We start from the raw sequence: 20,701 nt of genomic DNA, 5'->3' as shown, positions 1-20,701 counted from the left end.
GAGAGGGAGAGGAGTAGGAAGGGGAGGAGGAGGAGGAGGATTGGTGGATTTCAGGACTCTCCGCTCCTGCTGTCGTTTTCTCTCCGAGCTCTCGGTTCTCCTTCCTCCGCGCCTCCTTCGCTCCCCGCCGGACTCCAGCGCGCTCCAGGCGGCCTCCAGGTGAGTGTCCTCCTCCTCCTCTGTGCTCCGTCTCATCTCCACTTTCTCCACTTTCTCCGTGCGCACGGATTTATACGCTCGTCCGCGCTGCAGCATCCGCGGGCTCGACGCGTCCCTGTCCACGCCACGCGTGATTGTTCCGACCCTAAATGGAGCGCAGCTGCGTGGCTCGGTCCCGCCGGGCGCAGCGCTCCTCTCCGGGCTGCGGGGACTGTTGCGCACCGTGGAAGTTGAGTGCGCCACGGCTGCTCCTGTGGGGGGGTTTAGGGGTTTAGGGGGGTTTGTTGCCTTCGAGCTTTAAATGAATGGTTCCTCCTCTTCTCCCTGATGGAGTGATGAAGGTGGAGGTGAAGGTGGAGGTGAAGGTGGAGGCGTAATCCTGACAGAAACACCAGAACATTCCCGGGATCCTCCTCTGACCCCCCCCCCCCCCCCCCCCGCCTCCTTTATTAACCCACCAGATGTTGAGTTCACTCTTTATTCTCCTTTTAGTTGTGTAGTGAATGTTGTTCTGGTTTCTCGTTGTGTTCTTGTCGTGTTTTTGTTGTGTTCTTGTCGTGTTCTGTTCGTGTTCTTGTTGTGTTCTCGTTCCGCTGCTTTGAGGCGTTTTCTCTTCTCTCTCTTTTTTCTGGGACCTGCTTTCAAACCCTGTCCAGTAATTATGTAATCAGACCCAGACCAGGCTCCTCCACCCTCCCTCCACTCCTTTATCTCATTCCTCCTTTTCTCTGCCTTCTTGTTGGTCTCTCTATCTCGGATGTTTCCTCCTCCTCCTCCTCCTCCTCCTCCTCTTCTTTATTGCCCTGATGCAGCGACTGGGGAAACATTTGGCGCTCGCACTTGTTGCCTTCGTGTTTGAAGCGTGTGATGGACTCCACTGGTCCTGGTGGCGGTTACCACGGTAACCTGAACCAACCCTCTGATGAATAAATAGATGGAGGTGAGGTTGAGGAGTCACCAGGAGGGACAGAAACATCGAGGAGATCCTCCTTCACCTCCTCCTCCTCCTCCTTCCTTATTCCCTTCTCTTCTTCCTCATCTGACTCCTCCTTCTTCTTCTTCTTTTTCTTCTCCTTCTTTTCCCGATGTCTTCTTCTTGTTCTTCGTCTTCTTCCTCCACGTTCGTTTTCTACTCCTCCTCCTCCTCCTCCTGATGTCGCCCTCCTTCCTCCATCGTCTTTACTTCTTCTTCTTCTTCTTCCTCTCTTTCTTCTTCTTCTTCTTCTCGTATTTCCAGTAGATGTGATGCTCGTCTTCCAGTGGTTGACGTTTGGATCTAAACTCTCGTGTCTGATCTCGTCATTAGCTTCGGTCTCCATGGTAACAGGAGTAGATGAGCGGTTGAACATCTTCTCCTCTAGAAATCCGTTTCTATTTAAAGTTTGCCATAAACTAAACGTGTGAGTTAATGGGAACCGGAGTCTGGTTGTAGTTTTCTCGGCGTCTTTGTGTCCGTGTGCAGGGATGTGGTGATGAAGCAGCTCGTCTTCAGTTCATTGGTTTTCTTGGAGCTTTCCACATCAGAGGGAGAGATTAGACGTCAGAGTCAGAAAATCCCACGTAAAAACCAAAAAGACTGGAGACGGAATTAAAACCGCTTCTTTTCGTTGAGGTCAACACGGCAGCAGGAGATATTTTAAGACTCAGCGCTGGACCAGGAGTTAAACTAAATGAATAAAAACTCATTAGTTGATGGTTGCTCCCCTCTAAGAACCATCAAACATCTCCACATCCTGTCAAAGGATGTGCTAAGGTCTAAGCTAGCAGGCTAACGATCAGCTGAGGAGTGAACAGGCTGAAAAGCTGAAGCTGTGTGATCACTGCCATCGGTGACATTAATAAAAACTAACGGTAGCTTTGTTAAACCTTCCTCATCAGCTCATTTACAGCTACAGACACAGTTTGGTCAGTTAATCGTTTTATACCTGAGACATGTAAATCACTTCTATGATGGAACTTCATTTCATTTAACTCCAGCTTTACTTTTTATTTCAGAAAGTTTCTGCATAGCTGATCTTTTGTCCATGTTTTTATCGCTGGTCTCAAACTAAACCTGCTGCTGTTTGTTGTTTCCAATGATCAGCTGAGCTGGTTTGTGATGCGTGAAGCCTCCACATGTTTCCTGAAGGTTCAGCGTCGTGTCTCCGTCCAGGTCTGAGTCAACAGGGCTAAAGACAGCTAGCGGCCTGTCAATCATACTGACCACGCCCCCTAATTAATCTGCAGATATTTAATCATGAGGCCCCGCCCACACGATCCAATTAGATCTTTGCAGGAGAATCGGCTCCAGAACGTTGACTTGTTTCATCTTTTTCTTTCTGTTTCGGTTTGTTTGCCTTCAGAGTTCATCGTGAACTCATCCAACTGAAGCGTTGTAGATCCTCAGTGTTGACAGAGTGTGTGTCTCGCCTTGTTTGCTGATGGAGGACGGAGACAAGGGTCCAGTTTCATGAAATAAAGAATAAAAGGAAAGCAGCGTTGTTGAATAAAAGAAGGCCTTGATCCTCCAGGTGTGGTCAGACGCTCTCGGTCCGCTCATTGTTCTCGTTGTTTAGTTTCAGGGAGGATTTTACCGACTGAATTATCCACGTTAGTTCAGTTTATTAAAAAGTTAACGAGTAACAAATAACTGTCACAAGAGAAGCTACTAGTTTTGTGCTTTTTCTACAAGAATCTAAACTTTTTCTCAGATCTGTTACTGATCTGACTGATATTAAACTGAAAAACAACCCAACTCCTAAAGAAGTTTGAGTTTTAATAATGATGTTAACTTTAAAATATCAAACTCTGCAGTTCCTCTAATGTCTAGCCTTTACAAAGAAAATCTGTTTTACATTTGATGAAATTATATCTAAGAAAAAATAAATAAATTTAACACCCGAAGAAACAAGAAGCTAAAATCTGCAGTTCCTCTAATGTTTAATAGGGGCTCACATTTACGCCACTGTTCTCGTTTGTCGTCTTAAACAAACGTCTTAGGTTTGTACGTGAACTTTTGTGATGCTTTCTGCTTTCCGAAGAAAATCTGTCTTTAAACTCAAAACCTGCAATTCCTCTTACGTCCACCAGAGGTTTAGCAAGTCAGTCCCCACAGACCTGCTTCAGAAACGTCTTAGCACAATGTTCTAGTGAAAACACACGCTTTATTTTTTCTAAATGCTAGCGGCTCTTCAGTTCCCAACGAACAGACATTAAATAACCTGCAGTTCCTCTAACGTCCACTAGAGGTGAACCAGTCCTCCGAGACCTCCATGTTAAATCAATGTGTTTCTACTAAAACTAATTTCTTCATTTGTGATTTAAGCATTAAAGGTTTGCAGAATTCGGGGGCGTGGCCTATTTGATTGACAGCTGGCAGGTCGCTAGCTGCCTTTAGCTTCATCTCGAGCTGAAGTTGAGGAAAAATAAAACATGTGGTGAATCATCCCTTTAAGAGCAGCGAGGTCGAGCTGTATTTTCAGAAACGAGGCCAGACTTTATTTTTTTTGTCTTTTTATTCGTCCTCCTCTCCTGCAGATCCTCCCTCATCTTCACCTCCATCCCTCCTTCTCTCCTCTCACATCGTCTCCTCCAACTTTTCATTTAGTTCTTAAGTCTGTCCTGAATCTGGCAGCGTTCCAACGTGAAATAATCAAATTAAAATGATTCAGTCCCTCCTTCGTGACTCCTTCCTCCGAGGCGTAAAGTTTTTAAGCCTTCAAGGAGGAGAAACTCCATTTTGAGACGTGCATGGGAGAGGAGGAGGAGGAGAGGGAGGTGAAGGAGAGAAAACAGGAGGTACAGTATGAGGATTAAAGGAGGAAACGCTGGGACAAAAACTCAAAATGAGGAGCAGAGATTAATGCAGAGGGAGGAGGAGGAGGAGGAGAAAGGAGGACATTAGTTGAAACCTCCTAGGAGAGAGGGAGGAGGAGAGAGGGAGGAGGAATGTTCTGGAAAGTGTCCAGGAGACAGGAAGTGGAACAGTGCGACAGAGGAGGAGGTTTTTTTTTTTTTTTATTATTTCCCCCCGGAGGCAAAGTTTCCTCTAAATATAGAGGAGTCTGATCACCTCCTTCACAAAACCTCTGCAGTCTGCTTCTTCTACCTGGTAATCACCACATTAAGCCCCGCCCCCGGACGAGCTGATTGGCCCGTCTGACTCAAACTCTTAGCTGATGGTTCTGTAGATGAGAAAGATGTCGTTAATGAGCCTCCGTAGATTTAGTTATTGATCAGCTAAATGTTGCTAACACCTAGCATTCATTGAAAACCAGCTGGTTCAGTTTTAGAGGCTGTTTCTATACGGACAGAAACAAACTGATGGAAAAGGCTGCTACCATGCTAGCCATTAGCATCACCTTTAGTGACCATGTTAACAGTTGTTTTAGTATCATCATTAGCATCTTCCTTGGCGCAGCCATTAGCTTCATCGTAGCTTTTACCGTCTCCATTGTCATTGTCTTTGACATCACCATTAGCCTTGTCTTTAGCTTTGTCCTTGGCTGTGCCATTAGCTTTGCCTTCACTGTCACGATTAGCAACACAGCGCTGCCTTTACCGTCTCCATTGTCATTTTAGTTTAGCTTTTAAACTAAAGTTACTGTTTAAATTTACTATTTCAGAATTCTCTCTTTTACTGTTTTAGTAGTTGGCGATTTTATTCTGTTATTAGTGTAATTTTATCACCTTTTCTCTTGTTCGCCTTTTAGCATTTTGATTATTTTGCAGGTGCAGGTGGGATTATTGTATAAAGTACATGTTGTATGAAAAGTGCTCTACAAATAAAATCTGATTAATAGTATTTGCCATCTCCATTAGCATAGCCATGAGCGTAGCCTTCAGAATCCCCATTAGTTTTATCGTGGGCAACACATTAACATCACCATTAGCATTGTCTTTAGCTTCGTCCCTCGCGACACTATTAGCTTTTTTTTTTATTAGCTATTAGCATGCACCGTTACCATTATCAATGCCTGCAGCATCGCCTTTACCGTTTCCATTAGCATCGTTTTTAGCATCACCATTAGCATTGTTTTTAACATCACCATTAGCATAGGTTCTTTGAGGCTAAACTCTCTGGATGCTGCTGTCTCGTTGGTTTGAGGTCAGAGTGTTTTTTAGTTGAGCTGCTCGTTTATAACCGATGAATATTTAGAAAGTATCCTATTGTTTTTATTTGTTTCCACGTTCTGTTTTTATTTTCTGCTCATTCTCATGGAGCCTTGTAGCAGGACTTGTCATAATCATGGATCAGTGTAAAACATTGACATATTCTACAAAAATGTAAACATTGTAACTCGTTGCTGTGTTGATGTTGCACCGTGGTCAACGTGGCTTCGTAGCAGCGTTGGTTTGATTCGTCTTATCGCCTCCTTCAGATCCACATATTTACTCATGGATCTCGATGCCGTGCTGTTACAGCCCTGGTGTAAATTCTTTAACATAAAATATTTGTGCAAAGCTTGGAGTTTATCTTGACATGTGAGATATTTCAGACGCTCCCACGGGGACGTGTTATCTGTGGACCGTTTCTCAGGAAGATCTCAGAGCTGAAACTGCTCTTTACTTCACTCACTATCTCCGTTCTGTAGTTTTTCTTGGAGAATAATTTGGCTGTTTGAGCCGTTGTCAGGCTGTGTTTACGTAGCTGGGTTACGTGGAGGTGAACAGCTTTGACCTGAGTCGGGGTCAAACACACATGAAACCGAGTCTTTATTGTCATTATGAGAACGTAAGAGGCTTAAAGGATGTTTAACTCCTCATCATTCCAGTCTGTTGAGGACGTATCCTAAAAGCAAAGGAACTGAACGCTTCATGAACATGTTGGAGCTCATTCATGGACTCGGTCTCATTTTAAAGACTCTGAAGTGGTTTAGTTCTGGAGGAATCACAGTTAAAAAATAACAAGCTGTTGTGTTGGTTGAATCCTATAATGAGTTTTATTAATGAAACCAGAAGAAAATGACATATTACATGACATATCCCAGAGCTCTGATTGGTTCATAGAGCTGCTGCTGACCCATAAACCACCAGAGGAACCATGGTTTAATTGAACACCCTTAGAAAACAAACATGTAGAGAGAAGATGTAAATAATGTAATAATGTGGATAAAGTGCAGTCTTGAACGTCTCCTCTGATGTGATGTAGAGGGATGGAGGAGGAGGAGGTTTCTCTTCTAAACGGAGCTGTCACAGATCCAGACTGATCATGAACGCAGCTCAGCTCATTAATGTTGGCGTTAAACTTCCATCGAGGGAGAAGAGAAAACAAGCTGCTGTTCCACACCCGCGATACCTCATGAATAAAATATGTGGACAGAGTGTTGATGGAGACTCTTTTCCACTTGTTTCCTCTTTGATTTGTTTCTGAGGATCCTGTTTGTGTCGAGTCGTCCTCTGATTCCTCTCATTCAGACTGATGAGGAAGCAGAAGCTCCTGAAAGAGACGAGGAGGACGGTGAACAGAGCAGAGTCAGGAGGACAACGTCCTCATAAATACCAGACTGGATGGGTGGTGGAAATACTTTAATGCTGCAGAGAGTGTGGGATGGAAATAAGAGCAGGAAATCAAATCTGGAGAAAATCACATGAGGAAAAAGAGGAGGTTATGATGAAGGGATGAAGGAGAAGAAGAAGAAGAAGAAGAAGAAGAAGAAGAAGTCCTAAAACATGAACATCTCCAGCTCCATGTTTCCTGGACTGTTCCATAAAGTTCAGTCTGGTTGTTGGTTTACTGGAGGTCAGAGTCTGGACTCTTCTTCTTCATGGTTCCTGATAAACCAGTTCAGAGGGGGGACCTTGTAGACCACATCAGACCCTGATTAGACCTGACGATGTTTCCCTGATCATCTCTGATTTGACATATGGTTCCTGGTTCCTGGTTCCTATAGAGGGTTAGAGGGACCAGCCTCCTCCACCGTCTCCTCTGTGGGTTCCTTGGTGCTCGTACTGTTACTGGTTCAGGTCCCAGTCTGCTCGGCATCATGGGAGTTTGAGTGTCGGTGTTGCGTTTGGGGAGTGGAGTGTAAACTAACCGAGGCGTTGGTGTCACAGTGAGGGTGGGGTCGTTGGTCTGACGCCGGCAGGAAATGAGCGATTAGCTGAAACTGGATGAACTCGCTGCCTCTGGGCCGGAGACCAAGACTAGAACCAACACTTCTCATCCTGTTCTCCAAGCTAACGCCTCAGCATGCTGAGGTGAGTCTGAGGCTGACAAACAAATATGTGTCACTGAGTGGAACAGACTGGGATCATCCTCAGACTTGACTTAAACAAACAGACATAAATGAACCGAATTAGTTATTTATTTAAGTGTAACCAGAACAGCAGCTCTAAATAAACGTGTGAAGTGTGAAACATGGAAAAAATATAAGAAAACTGGTTCAGTCGGTGCCATTAGGAGTAGAACGCCCAGTCTGAAATAAATAATAAGACAATAGTTTCACTACGTTGGTAGATCAGCTCTTTACCCTGGTCCCCAGAATCCTGTCCATCCATGACGATGAAGTTCAGAATCCTCTGTGATTTGTATTGTCTCCGCCCTGTTAGGTGGAAACTTCAGTTACCTGCTTCAGTCCCTCATTGGCTGATTTCACCTTGTTTTCTTTAGCCTGTCTAGCATTTCTACAGTTTTTGCTCCGGTTTTAGTGAATCCTGTTTTTATTTCTAGAACTTCACAGATTGTTGGGTTCAGGTGGGATTATCGTATAAAAACAACCTTCTACACTATTAGCATCGTCTTTAGCATCTCCATTAGCATCGTCTTTAAAGAGCCTTTGAGACTAAACTCTCTGGAAGCTGCTGCCTCGTTTGGTTTGTCTTTTTGTCGATGTTCATTTATAACTGATGAATTTTGTGGGTCGTGCTCTTTGGGGTGAAACCTCATGGTGCAGGTGTTTCATGAAGCCGTCGAATGTGTTGCCTGAGGTGGAGGTAACATCTGAAAACAATGTGAGCCTCCACACATGTCTGATCTGCCCCCGTGGATCAGACTCATTGTCACCGATACTCATGATATAGATGATCTAGAATCTTCTTCAATGTCAGATCCATGAATCCCGGTGACTCCAACATTTGAACATTAAATCTATGAATGGAAAGACAAACTTTGCCTTTTACCCGATGATGCTGTGGATCACAAAGTTCAGATTTATTCAGCTCTTTATTGTTGATATGCTAAAGGTGGCTAACACACATGCACCTAGTTTAGTTTTAGAATAATTGATGGAAAGTAGCACTGAAATGCTATCCATTAGCATTGTCTTTAGCATTGCTTTTAATCACCATTGGTATCATCGTTAGCTTTCCATTACCATTGTTTTTAGTGTTGTAAAGCTAACCATTAGCATACCTATTAGCATTGACTTTTTGGTTTACAAATACGAACAAAAAAGTCAAAAGTTTCGTAGCTTTTTGCAGCTTTACTGAGTGATTTACTTCACTTTGAGCCAATGTCACAGAGACGTGGTTTTAAATATGTGGACGGGCCCAGATCAGGACGTCACCAGCTCAGACTCTGGTTCTGGTGTGTGTGTCTGGTCTAATCTGTGTGGACTGTTTTCCGTCTTTGAGACTCATAGTTTTGCTGCTTCACTGGTTTAAACCTGGAGGAAAAAGTGCAGATTTTGTGGGACTTTTTGAAAACGCTGCACGATTCCTGGAAGATGAGCTTCAGTCTCCAGCCGCTCGGTTTCTGTGACCGTGGACAGAGATTACGTCATTGACCTCCACCCCTCTCATCTCCAGAGCTGTAACACAACCCCTGATGACTTCATTACATTACATCTGTGTGCGGCCGGTCACATGATGGGGAGAGTTTTATTTCCTCCATAAATCAGTGAGAAGCGTCTGTGTGGAAGAGGAAGGTGATATCAAACATCCTGCACCGACTCAACACAACAGCAACGATGGTTTTCTTTATTTAATTAGAACTAGATAATAACATAAATTATACTTTGTTTCTGAATGAATTCTCCGTCCACTGTGAGCAGATGACTGCGAAGGCTACGACCAAATAATTATCTGCAGCTCGATGCTTCGTGTTTTATCTCCAACGTCTTCGTTAACTCAGGATTCTTCATTTAGTTTTAGACGTTGATACGAGCAGAAACAGCCTGATGAGAACCAGGACTGCATGTCACCATTAGCATCACTGTTAGCATCACTGTTAGCATCACCATTAGCGTCACTGTTAGCGTCACCATTAGCATCACTGTTAGATCAGAGTCTGTTGAGGTTTCAGCTTTGAGGATGTAGCTGGTTGTAGAGAAGCTGTATTTATTTTATTATTTCCTCTGAACGTTTTGGCTGTTTTATATTTAGTCTTTGTGTTTTTTTACGTGGACCTTTTAAGGCCGTAGCCTCTGTTCTCATAATTAATACAAAGACTCTTGATTGTTGATGTAGCCGCTGTTGATCTGCTGTTGAATGAGTTTCAGGCTGTTGTAGTTTAAACCTTGTCGACATGTTTCACACTAATCTGTGATGTTGACGAGTTGTTGCAACTCTCCTCTAAATGTTGATCCACTAAAGAGGCCAAAAAATATGGTCTCTGCCAAAAACCCCATGGGATTAAATGTTTATCTCCTGACCAGGTTCTAATGTGTGTTAGTGAGTTTGTTCTGTCGCTGAGCTGCCGTCTGTGTGTGTGACTCTGAGCAGAGCGACATTAAGAAGCTTTACACCAGCGTATATTCCTCACCCACCAACACACCGAGCATCATGGGAAATGATGTTGATGACATGGGACAGGAAAGGGGGGAGGGGTTAGACGACCTTGGCCGGGCGAACGTTCACCAGGGTCTCAGCGGGAACTGGTCCCTGCTGCAGCCGCTCTGCTCTTATTTCAGGCTTTTTATTTGAAGTTAAAGGCTTTTATAAAAATATCCCACATCATGAATCTTCCTGTGGAGGATCTGCAGCCTCAGACTCATGGAATGATTCAGCAACAATCAGAACATTTTGAATCGGTGCTGCAGCGTCACAGCGTTGGAGACAAATAAAACGTCATGAATCAGGATTTACAGTGAGCTCAGTCTGTGCAAGAGATTTTTAATTAAATCTGGAGTCAAACACGTCCTCCTGAAGATCTGATGAACCTGTTACCACGACAACAGCAGCAATAACCCGATGGTTTCATGTTAAACAATAAAAACATCGTCCTAATAGTGAAAATGTTCTTTAAAGGTTTAACAACAGAGTCGTAGGATTATTTTCTAGGTTTTTTGTTTTGAAGCAAATGAAATATTTTTGGACAAAACACGACAGTGACGGGTCATGAATTCATACGTTATTTCCTCTGTGGTAACAACTTAATTATCTCGTTATCTTGGGAAAACAAAGATTTATTTTCTCTGCAGATATTTAATTGTTATCTATCAAACATTAAAGGAGAAAACAAGCGTCTCCTCTTACAGTGGATCTGCTACATCAGGTCATGATGTTACTACAGACGGACTCACACATTAAATATATCGAGAGGAAATTGACTCGTTGTCGTGGGAAACCAGTGTGTGAAGTCATGGCCGCTCTGGGCTTCCGTAGAACCGTCTGACTGGGACTGATTTTTATTTCACAGACTAAATAATCATCAGTAAACACAGAAACGTAGCTAACGTCCTGTGTAGTTGGACATTTGACTCAGTGGTGGAGCCTCTGGTGGACGCTGGAGGAACTGCATCGATGTTGAAGGCTCTGTCTGCTGTCGTAGGGTAAATGTTTAAATATGGTGCTAGCTGCCTTTAGCATCGGCTCCACCTCGTTGTTGAATCAGCTGGGAGGTGGGAGGAGTCACAGAAACACACACACACACACACACTGCTGCACAGCCCCGGTGGGAGGGTCGGCCGCGTCGTCATGGCGATACATCCCATCATCTCTCTCTGGCCCGCTGCCAAACACTTTCTATCCTCTGTGAGTCCTGTCCGGCTCAGGCTGCAGTGCATTGTGGGACGTCAGATCTAATCTGGCTCCGCTGTATCTGTCGTCCTTTTGTTCCCGATGGTCGGAGTTAAAGTGCGATCAAACACATTCCTGCGCTCGTCTGATCTGCCCCGTCCTCCGCAGGGAGGCGGCTGGACGGGAACCAGAGGGGCTCATGGGAAATGTAGTGTTTGTTTACGAGCGAGGGGATTCATCGCGTCGCCATAGAAACACTCAGCCTCCTGGAGTCACTTAGTGGTTTCTCATTCCTCACCTCTGTCCACACGTTCCTCTGACCTCTGACCTTTACTGAGACTAAACCCTCTAGTCCTCATGACCAGTTCTACCTGCAGAGGGGGACCTCGTAGACCACATCAGACCACATCAGACCACATCAGACCACATCAGACCACATCAGACCACATCAGACCACATCAGACCACATCAGACCACATCAGACCCTGACTGGACGGGATGGAGGGTTATTGTGTCACGTTTTATTAATGAATTTCCTTTGAGGTGTCGATAAAACTGGACTCAACTAATGACGTGATGGACTTTGAGTCTTTTTTGTTGCTGTAGCTTGAACAATAATCGTAAAAGATTAAAAAAATAAAAAGAGGAGGACGAGTGCAGACGTGTAGATTTAGACAGAAACGTACGAATGATTTGTGGCAGTAAAACGTTGGTGTTTATTTGCTTTAACACTCGATGATGAAACCGCGACGCTGGTCAACAGCTGCAACAACACACGGAAACAACGGGAAGTTACAGCCTCCTCCCTCTTCTTCTTCTTCTTCTTCTTCTTCTTCTTCTTCTTCTTCTTCTTCTTCTTCTTCTTCTTCTTCTTCTTCTTCTTCTTCTTCTTCTTCTTCTTCTTCTTCTTCTTCTTCTTCTTCTTCTTCTTCTTCACCTCCTCCTTCTTCTTCTTCTTCTTCTTCTTCTTCTTCTTCTTCTTCTTCTTCGTCTCTTTTTACATCGGTTTAAACTTTTCTCTGTTTATCCGTTGTTTCCACTCTAAGGAAAATAGTTCAAGTAAAATCTAATTCTTCATTCGGTGTTTGACTGAAGAAACGTTCCAGACAGAAAACTCTCGTCTGAGCGACTTCACATCTGGACGCGGGACCTGTTCAGCGGGTGTGAGTCTATAAAACACATCTGGGCCGGTGGGAAGGAGTTTAGATCAGATTAGAAAACTACGACCGGAGGGTGGAGGCAGCAGAGAGGATGACGTCTTGTTTGTAGACAGAGGAGGAGGAGGTGGAGGGGGAGGAGGAGGGGGAGGAGGGGGAGGAATGAGGGTGGAGCAGGGAGCGTCTACCAGAGACTCTGGGAACAACCAGTCCTCCTCAGATCTGGTCTCCAGAGACCGAGCCTCCACCTCTGGCCTCCGTCAGAACCCTGACGTAGGAGGGAGATTATTCTGGGCCTCCAGGTTTTTCTTCTGTTTCTGCTCGTCGCTCGTTCACGACCCGCGAGTCTGTGAGGAATGAAGGGACCGAGTTAGACCGGGACCAGGACCAGGACCTGGTCTGGTCCAGTCAAGTTAAATCTCCATGGAGACCAGTCAGATCCGATGTGTTTGTTTGCGTCACGGTAGAACTGATGAAGAGGAGAAGAAGAGTCGAGAGCAGAAGAAGAAACTCGAACGTCTCGTCGTGTTTAATTTCTCCTCCTCCACGACCTCTGAAGGATCCTCTTGACCCTCCTCTTTATCTCGAGAGGTTCATTCCTCCGTCTGATCCCTCGTTTCTTTCTTTGTTTTCCAGTCGGTCTTTTCTGGACTGAGGCATTCTGGGTGATGCAGTTCTCTGCTTCGTTCCTGGTCTGTGACTCTTGACCAGAGCTGAGGCCTCCTCCTGTGAAGGAGAAAGGAGGTTATCTGCTCCCTGTGGAGCTACAGAGCCATTCCCCCCCCCCCCCCCCCCCCCCCCTCCTCCTCCTCCTCCTCCTCCTCCTCCTCCTCCTCCTGTTAAATATCCGTCTCCCCTCAGTGTTTGTTCAGAGCTGCCTCCCACTCTGTTCTATAGTGAATATTTAACAGCTGATCCAGCTAAGATGAAGGTTTATTCTGTTACCATGGTGACCAAATAACCCAGGACTAAATCCAGAACCACCAAGTCCATGTTCCTGACCCTGGTCTCTGTGGACCCTGGTCTCTGTGGACCCTGGTCTCTGTGGGTCAGACTTCAGTAACACTGCGTCTGATTAATTAGTGATGAACTAAAATATCTTCTAGATCAAAGACTAGAAACCACCTGATAGTAACGACATCATCCTGATCATCCATCAACCCCTGGACCAGACCTGGACCAGACCTGGACCAGACCTGGACCAGACCTGGACCAGACCTGGACCCAGAGTCTCTAGAAACACCACAGAGCTCACATGTTCTCCAAAGGTTCTAGTGAAACACAACCAGGTCCACTCTCCATCTGGACATTAGGATCAAACCAAAGAACCCAAAGTTCCTCCACGTTGGGTTTTTACCTCTTAAAGTGAATCTGGCTCCAAAATGCTACTGATTCAATGCTAAGCTAACAGCCACCAAGGCTACACGCTACATAGCAATGATATGCTAACAGCCACCAAGGCTACACGCTACATAGCAATGATATGCTAACAGCCACCAAGGCTACATGCTACATAGCAATGCTACGCTACCAGCCACCAAGGCTACATGCTACATAGCAATGCTAAGCTAACAGCCACCAAGGTTACATGGTACATAGCAATGCTACGCTACCAGCCACCAAGGCTACATGCTACATAGCAATGCTAAGCTAACAGCCACCAAGGTTACATGGTACATAGCAATGCTAAGCTACCAGCCACCGAGGCTACATGCTACATAGCAATGCTAAGCTAACAGCCACATGCTAGCAATGCTAAGCTAACAGCCACCATGGCTACATGCTACATATTAACTCTCACTACTAGATGGCTGCATTGTGTGTATTATCTGCAGTAGCACCATTAGACCACTAGATGGAGACTAAAGGTCCAGATTCTATGAGTCCAGTCTCCATGTGGTTCATAGCTGATGTAGAATCATGAGGACAGACTCTAAAGGAGCCAGAGGACGATAAAAACTAGACCAGGTCCATGTGTTGTCGGATGTTTTTGGATTTGATGAAACATTGAGGCAGAAGAAGAAACTCTGACGTGATGTTGATGTGTTTTGTCTGTTAGCTGATGCTAGCTGGTTAGCTCAGGCTACATGGTGCTAATGGAGCTTCTTTAGTTTGAGGTGACCTCAGAGCAGAGCTGCTCCATGTTGTTGTGTTCCAGTTTAAATTCAAACTGGTAACGTGAACAGTTGTTTTCACACATTTAACCTGTGATTTTTCTTTTATTCTGATCTCTGAATAAAAGAATCTCTGAAAGTTAACGCCCACGTTGCTCCGGGTGGAACGGGTTAAAACTGGAGGCTGTTTTTAGTTTTTCTCATCGTCGCTGCTTCGTGACCTGAGACTCGATCCGTTTGGTTCAAGGCGAGTTCAGGTTTCCCCGTTAATTCGTCTCTTTCTGTCTGAAGGTCACAGATTCACGTCGTTAACGAGTCGGAGAGAAAAGAGTTCTGTCTTTATTTCTGCTGCGCCTCCAAATTAGAGCCTAACTTCGTTAAAGTGACTGATTGCGCCAGAACTGAGCTGCGTTCAACTCCGTCAATGTGTTGTTGTCACCGTCCAAAGTTCCCGGGCGTCTGGCCTGGACCCCCCCCCCCCCCAGCCCGTCTGGTCCACGGACACAGCAGCCATTCAGACACGGATACCAGGGAATAATTGTTCAGTTTATCAGGAGAATATCACACTGGCTGCTCTGCTCCGGAGGCTTTGAGTCATGGACAGAAACCGAAGAACCAAAGATCACGGTCACAGCTTTTATCTGGGTCTGAATGTCCCCACTAGAAAACACTTCCTGTGTTTCCATTCGCTCTAGAAATGAACAAAACCCAAATATGTCGAGACGTTTCACTGGAGACACAGAGACTCTGGACTTTATCAGAAACATCACGTTTATTCAGAGAAACACTGAGATTTAAAGAAAGTTTAGTCTGAGGTTCAACTAATCTGGACTTTGAGATTAGAGTTGATGGCTCAGATTTTTACAAATCATCAGAACTTTATTTATTTTATTTATTTTTTTCAGTCATTTTCTTAATGAATCCATATCAGACTTTTTTCTGATGAAATGCTCAGTAATACTTTATGTAATATTACTAATAAACAGTGGCAGTAAAGAGATTTATTTGATCACATATGACATTATATGTCTGTTATATATTTATATAAAATTTAAAATAAATCTACACGTGGAAATGTTTGAAACCAGGTTTTCATGAGAATAAGAAAAGATTTGATGCTTTGTACATTTTAACATTTAATTAGACAATTAAACAGTTAATTAAATAGACGACACCTCAAATAACTGTTAACAGATATTAATAATTTAACAGAGTAACTGTGACTGAGGAAACTTTAAATGATGTTAATTAACAGGTCAAATCAATAATTCATGTTTTCTTTTTTGTTTCCGACTGATTTAAAGTAATTTCTCTTAATCTCATCATCGACTGAAACTTCAACACAAACGACTTCCTGTAAATCTGGAAATCGAATAAACTCTCAGGGATTTCTCACCTGCTTCTCCTGATTAATAAAAAACAGCGTCTCTGTCATCTGTGGCCTCCACCCAGAGGAGGGAGGAGGGAGGAGGGAGGAGGAGGAGGAGGAGGAGGAGGAGGGAGGAGGAGGGAGGAGGAGGGAGGAGGTCCGGGCCCATTGGCTCTTGGCTTCAGGCTTGAAGTTGGGTTTTAGGACGATTGTTTTTGTCTCTGAGAACTAAAAGGTTCTGGTTCTACGTGACCCCCCATCACAGACACCATCACAGTGAATGAGTAATTAACTGTGACTATGGATTGTTCCGCTGGCTGTGGTGCAGAGCGTCTGCTGTCTGGTCCTGGATGAATCAGGAGTAGAAGTAGTTTTCATTGATAATTCCAGCTGTTCCCTGTATTTCTCTCATTCATGCTATAATTCCTGCTGCTGTGGATCAGACTAGACCCTCGACCGGGACGTTTGGATGCAGCTTGAACACGCGTTGGCCTGTTTCTTGTGTTTCTGCAGGTGAATGACATCACGGCTTCATTCACAGGGCTGCAGGTCTTTTCTTTCGGCCTTTAAATTAGGTTGGATTTACTCATTTATTTATCCTGCCATTGAATGTTTCATATATTTTAAATAGTTTTATTATTTGTGTTGTCTGGTGTCGTGTGACTAGTGGCTGCAGAACCATTTGTCCCATTAAGGTGAATAGAGAGAACCTTGAACCTGTGGAGAGACTGTGGTGCAGCCACTCTCCAGTCCTCTAGGTGGCGTTGATGGTAGACTACAGAAGAAGAAGAAGAAGAAGTCTCTGTAGCTTTGTTTCACGTTGTGGAGGAGGAGGAGATGTTGTGGTTCTTCAGAGAGAACCTGAGTTTTTAATATTGGCACAGTTATATGCTATGCTAACATTAGCCTCTCTGTAGTATCTCATGGTTGCTTAGCAACACCAGCAGCTGCTCCATCTCTTTGAAGACGTGTTACTCTCTTTGGTTCGTGTTCGGGTCCGTCAGCGCTGGCCGGTTCCCCTCCAGGGCGTCCGGTAGTGGCCTCAGCGTGGTTCTACTCCCGTCTGCAGGAGGAACAAAGCTGCCTCCTTCCTTGTTGGTCGTCGCCTAGCAACCCCGCCTCCAAACACACCACCCTCCCGCTGGAACTTTGACCTCGTTTCAGTTCAACACAAAGCAGAAAGTTCTCGGGGAAATGTCAGAAACGGCACAACGAGTGTTTTCACGTCCCACGTCCTCCCACCTCCTCACCTCATCTCGCCCTCACTGCTTCCTCCCCCCTCCTCCCCCTCCTTCCTCCCCCCTCCTCCCCCTCCTCACCACACCTCTAAAGGGAAACACTTTCACATTCAAACGTGGCCCATGGGTCTAATCTGGTCCAGGAATTTACAAAGTGTGAGAATTACATAGAAGACTGGAATTTATCACTTAAAATAACTTCCCCGCTAATAGTAGCTCTTCCTAGCCTATCAGCTAATAGTAGCTCTTACTAGCCTATCAGCTAATAGTAGCTCTTCCTAGCCTCCCGGCTAATAGTAGCTCTTCCTAGCCTCCCCGCTAATAGTAGCTCTTCCTAACTTCATAGTCTCAAGCTAACAGTAGCTTGTCCTTCAAAGCCTCAACCTAATAGTAGCTCTTCCTAGCCTTCAAGCTAATAGTAGCTTTTCCTAACTTGCTAGCATCCAGCTAATAGTAGCTCTTCCTTGTCTCCCTGCTTACAGTAGCTCTTCCTAGCCCCCCCCCCGCTAATAGTAGCTCTTCCTAGCCTCCCATCTAGCAGTAGCTCTTCCTAGCCTCCCTGCTAATAGTAGCTCTTCCTAGCCTCCCATCTAGCAGTAGCTCTTCCTAGCCTCCCTGCTAATAGTAGCTCTTCCTGGCTTCCCTGCTAATAGTAGCTCTTCCTAACTTCATAGTCTCAAGCTAACAGTAGCTTGTCCTTCAAAGCCTCAACCTAATAGCAGCTATTACTAGCCTCCCAGCTAATAATAGCTTTTCTTAACTTACTAACATCCAGCTAATAGTAGCTCTTCCTGGTCTCCCAGCTTACAGTGGCTCTTCCTAGCTTCGTAGCTAATAGTAGCTAATTATTGTGAAATTTCCCAGTTTGGGATTAATAAAGCATCTATGTATCTATCTAGTAGCAGGTGTAGCACGTATGAAGGAGCTGGTTGTTGGTTTGTTTGGCGTGTCCAGGCTTTCAGAGAACAGATGGCGCTATGAGCTATGAGCTGCTATGAGCTAACAGACCGTACGTTTGGGTCCAGATGTAACACAGCGTCGTCTCTGTTTCCCGTGTTATTGATGGAGCACTCAGGACGCTCATTGATAATTAATAGCAGCCGCTGCAGCTTAAGAGCACATGGTGTGTGAGCTGGTAAATGCTAAGTGCCTCCAGAGCCTCGTCCATGCGATGCTAGCGAGGAACGCTAACAGATAAACGTGACGAGCTTAAATAACAGGACGCTGGGAGTACGAGCTTACATCACTAATTCATGGTCAGGTTATCAAATATGGATTTACAGAACAGTGAACACAACACAGAGGCCTGCAGGACACGTTCTGTGTCAATAAAGTTTCATTCAACCAACGAAAACAAAATAAACTGAGACCCTGAGATATTAGTTAAAGATGTAAAGGTTCAGAGCAGCTGGATTTAACATTGCGTCATTTCTTCTCTTAAATAATCAAAGATATAAACAGAGTAATAATTATTAATAATGTTATTAATAATTAACAATCAGCTGATGCTCTCATCGATCAGCTGAAGCTGAATCTGGTTCTAGTGAAGTCAGATTTATTTCTCTGGTCTCTTTGTCTGAATCTCTGCTCTGAACAAAACAACTCGGTTGAGTGAACAAATGTGACCACATGACTTATTGATGAGCAGCAGCCGCTCGTCTGGCTCCCGACCGGGGCCTTCGCTTTGGTTCCACTCTGGTTCCACTTTGGTTCCACTTTGGTTCCACTCTGGTTCAACTCTGGTTCAACTCTGGTTCCTCTCTGGTTCCACTTTTATGTTCCACTTTGTTCCACTTTGGTTCTAGTTTTAAGTTCCACTTTGGTTCTAGTTTTAAGTTCCACTTTGGTTCCACTTTGGTTCTAGTTTTAACTTTCTTTGGTTCCACTCTGGTTCCACTTTGGTTCCACTTTGGTTCCACTCTGGTTCCACTCTGGTTCCACTTTTATGTTCCACTTTGGTTCCACTTTGGTTCTAGTTTTAAGTTCCAATTTGGTTCCAATTTGGTTCTACTTTGGTTCCAGTTTGGTTCTAGTTTGGTTCCACTCTGGTTCCACTCTGGTTCCACTTTGGTTCCACTTTGGTTCTAGTTTTAACTTTCTTTGGTTCCACTTTGGTTCCACTCTGGTTCTAGTTTGGTTCCACTCTGGTTTCACTCTGGTTCCACTTTGGTTCCACTTTGGTTCTACTTTTAAGTTCTAGTTTGGGTTCAGATTGATTCCAATTTGATTTAGTTTGGGTTTGATTTGAGTGTGGTTGTCTTTTTAGTTCTAGTTTTAGTTTGGCTCTTTTTTGGGTTTATTTTTAGTTTTAATTAATTTAGTTTAGATTTGGTTCTAGACTGGTTCTAGTTAGGTTCTATTTTGTGTTCTAGTTAGGTTCTAGTTTAGGTTTAGTTTAGTTTAAAATTAAAGCAGAGGTCTTGATGTTACAGTGATGTGGTTTCAGTTTCCGTTCGGTTTTGATTTTGAGTTGAACTAAACCAAATAAACTGAAACTCGTTCTGCGCTGACGTCTGATTCAACAGAATCATTTTCAGAGAGTTCATGGACTGAGGTTCTAACTGGAGAACGTAAGAGTTGGAAGAAAGTCTGAAGTCTGGTCCTGGTGCAGATTATAAATCCAGATCTTTGTTAATAACAGGTGGAACCACTTTACTCTCCTCCCTCTCTCTGTTTATTCCATTCACTCATGAGCTCAGTCTGCTGGTCCAGGTCTGACCTCATCCTCTCATCCTCTCATCCTGTCGTCCTCTCTGACTCTGACCTCATCCTCTCATCCTGACACATTCCTTTCAGCCTTTTATTTCCTCTCCCTTTTGTCAGTGTTGGAGGTTTTTTCTCACATGGTCGAGCAAAGAGGCGCCGGAAACCGAGCCAGTGGTTCGTGGCTCATCCACGTTAAAACCAGTCAGAACTATTTATTTAATTAAATGAGTTGATTATCAGTCAGGATAATCCTGTCCATCCCAGATTAGACTTTATTTCAGGAATACTGGACCTGGAGCTGAGGAACACGTAGAAGACTTTAAAAGCAGAATAAATCCCTGCTCTCCTCTGGAGCCACATAAAAAATACTTCATAGGAATTAAAAAAATAAAAAATAAAACATGCACAACGCACTATGTTTGAAAACGAGTTATAGATGATAATGAATTAAAAGAAATAAATTCTAGTGGTTGAAACCAAAGACCTGGAGCTGGAGGAATCATCTGATCGTCTTTTATCGACTGAAACAAACTTGACCTCCGTCCTGTGGTTGGTCCGGACTCGTTACAGAGATCAACACTGATTTCATTTTTCACCAAACGGGCGTCAGACCTTCTTCTTCTACAGACTTAGACTTATTTATTTTATGGTATTTGTGAGGATTACTGTATATGTATGTGTGTGTCAGGTCTGTAAAGGCGTCATATTGAAATGACTTGGAGGCTTCCAGCTGATGAGCCTTCATTAACACCTCAGCGCTCCGTCCTGCATCCTCTCCCTTCTGTAAGCGGAGCTTTTAGTTTGGGTCCTGGGACAGGTTTTCGTTTTGTGATGAGGCAGCGGTGGTTTTGTGTTTCCTGCTCTGCACCAACGCTGGTTTGTCCTCTGGTGGAAGGACGGAGCTTAGTCACTGCAGCCTCCCTCAAACACGACCTCACATTATTCAGAGGTTTGGTTGGATTCGTTCTCTGGACGTTAGCGTAGCAGCACTGGAACGAACCATCAGAGAAGAAGAGACGGCTAATAATGCTACTCATACTACTAATACCACTACTAATAATGATTAGACTAAAAACATGA

At 44.3% G+C, this 20,701-nt stretch overlaps 1 protein-coding gene across 1 annotated transcript in view; it reads left to right on the top strand.

Moving 5' to 3' along the window:
* LOC125018489 (spectrin beta chain, non-erythrocytic 1) overlaps positions 1–20,701 on the top strand; it is a 90,753-nt gene continuing 70,052 nt past the window's right edge. The window contains exon 1 of the mRNA XM_047602423.1: positions 1–159. The gene's annotated coding sequence lies outside the window, so the exon portion shown is untranslated. The remainder of the gene's footprint in view (positions 160–20,701) is intronic.

The sequence above is a fragment of the Mugil cephalus genome, chromosome 13, assembly GCF_022458985.1.
Source record: "Mugil cephalus isolate CIBA_MC_2020 chromosome 13, CIBA_Mcephalus_1.1, whole genome shotgun sequence".
In the NCBI taxonomy this organism is placed as follows: Eukaryota; Metazoa; Chordata; class Actinopteri; order Mugiliformes; family Mugilidae; genus Mugil; species Mugil cephalus.
The sequence above is the reverse complement of the archived record's forward strand: the minus strand, read 5'-3'. Positions and strand labels throughout refer to the sequence as shown.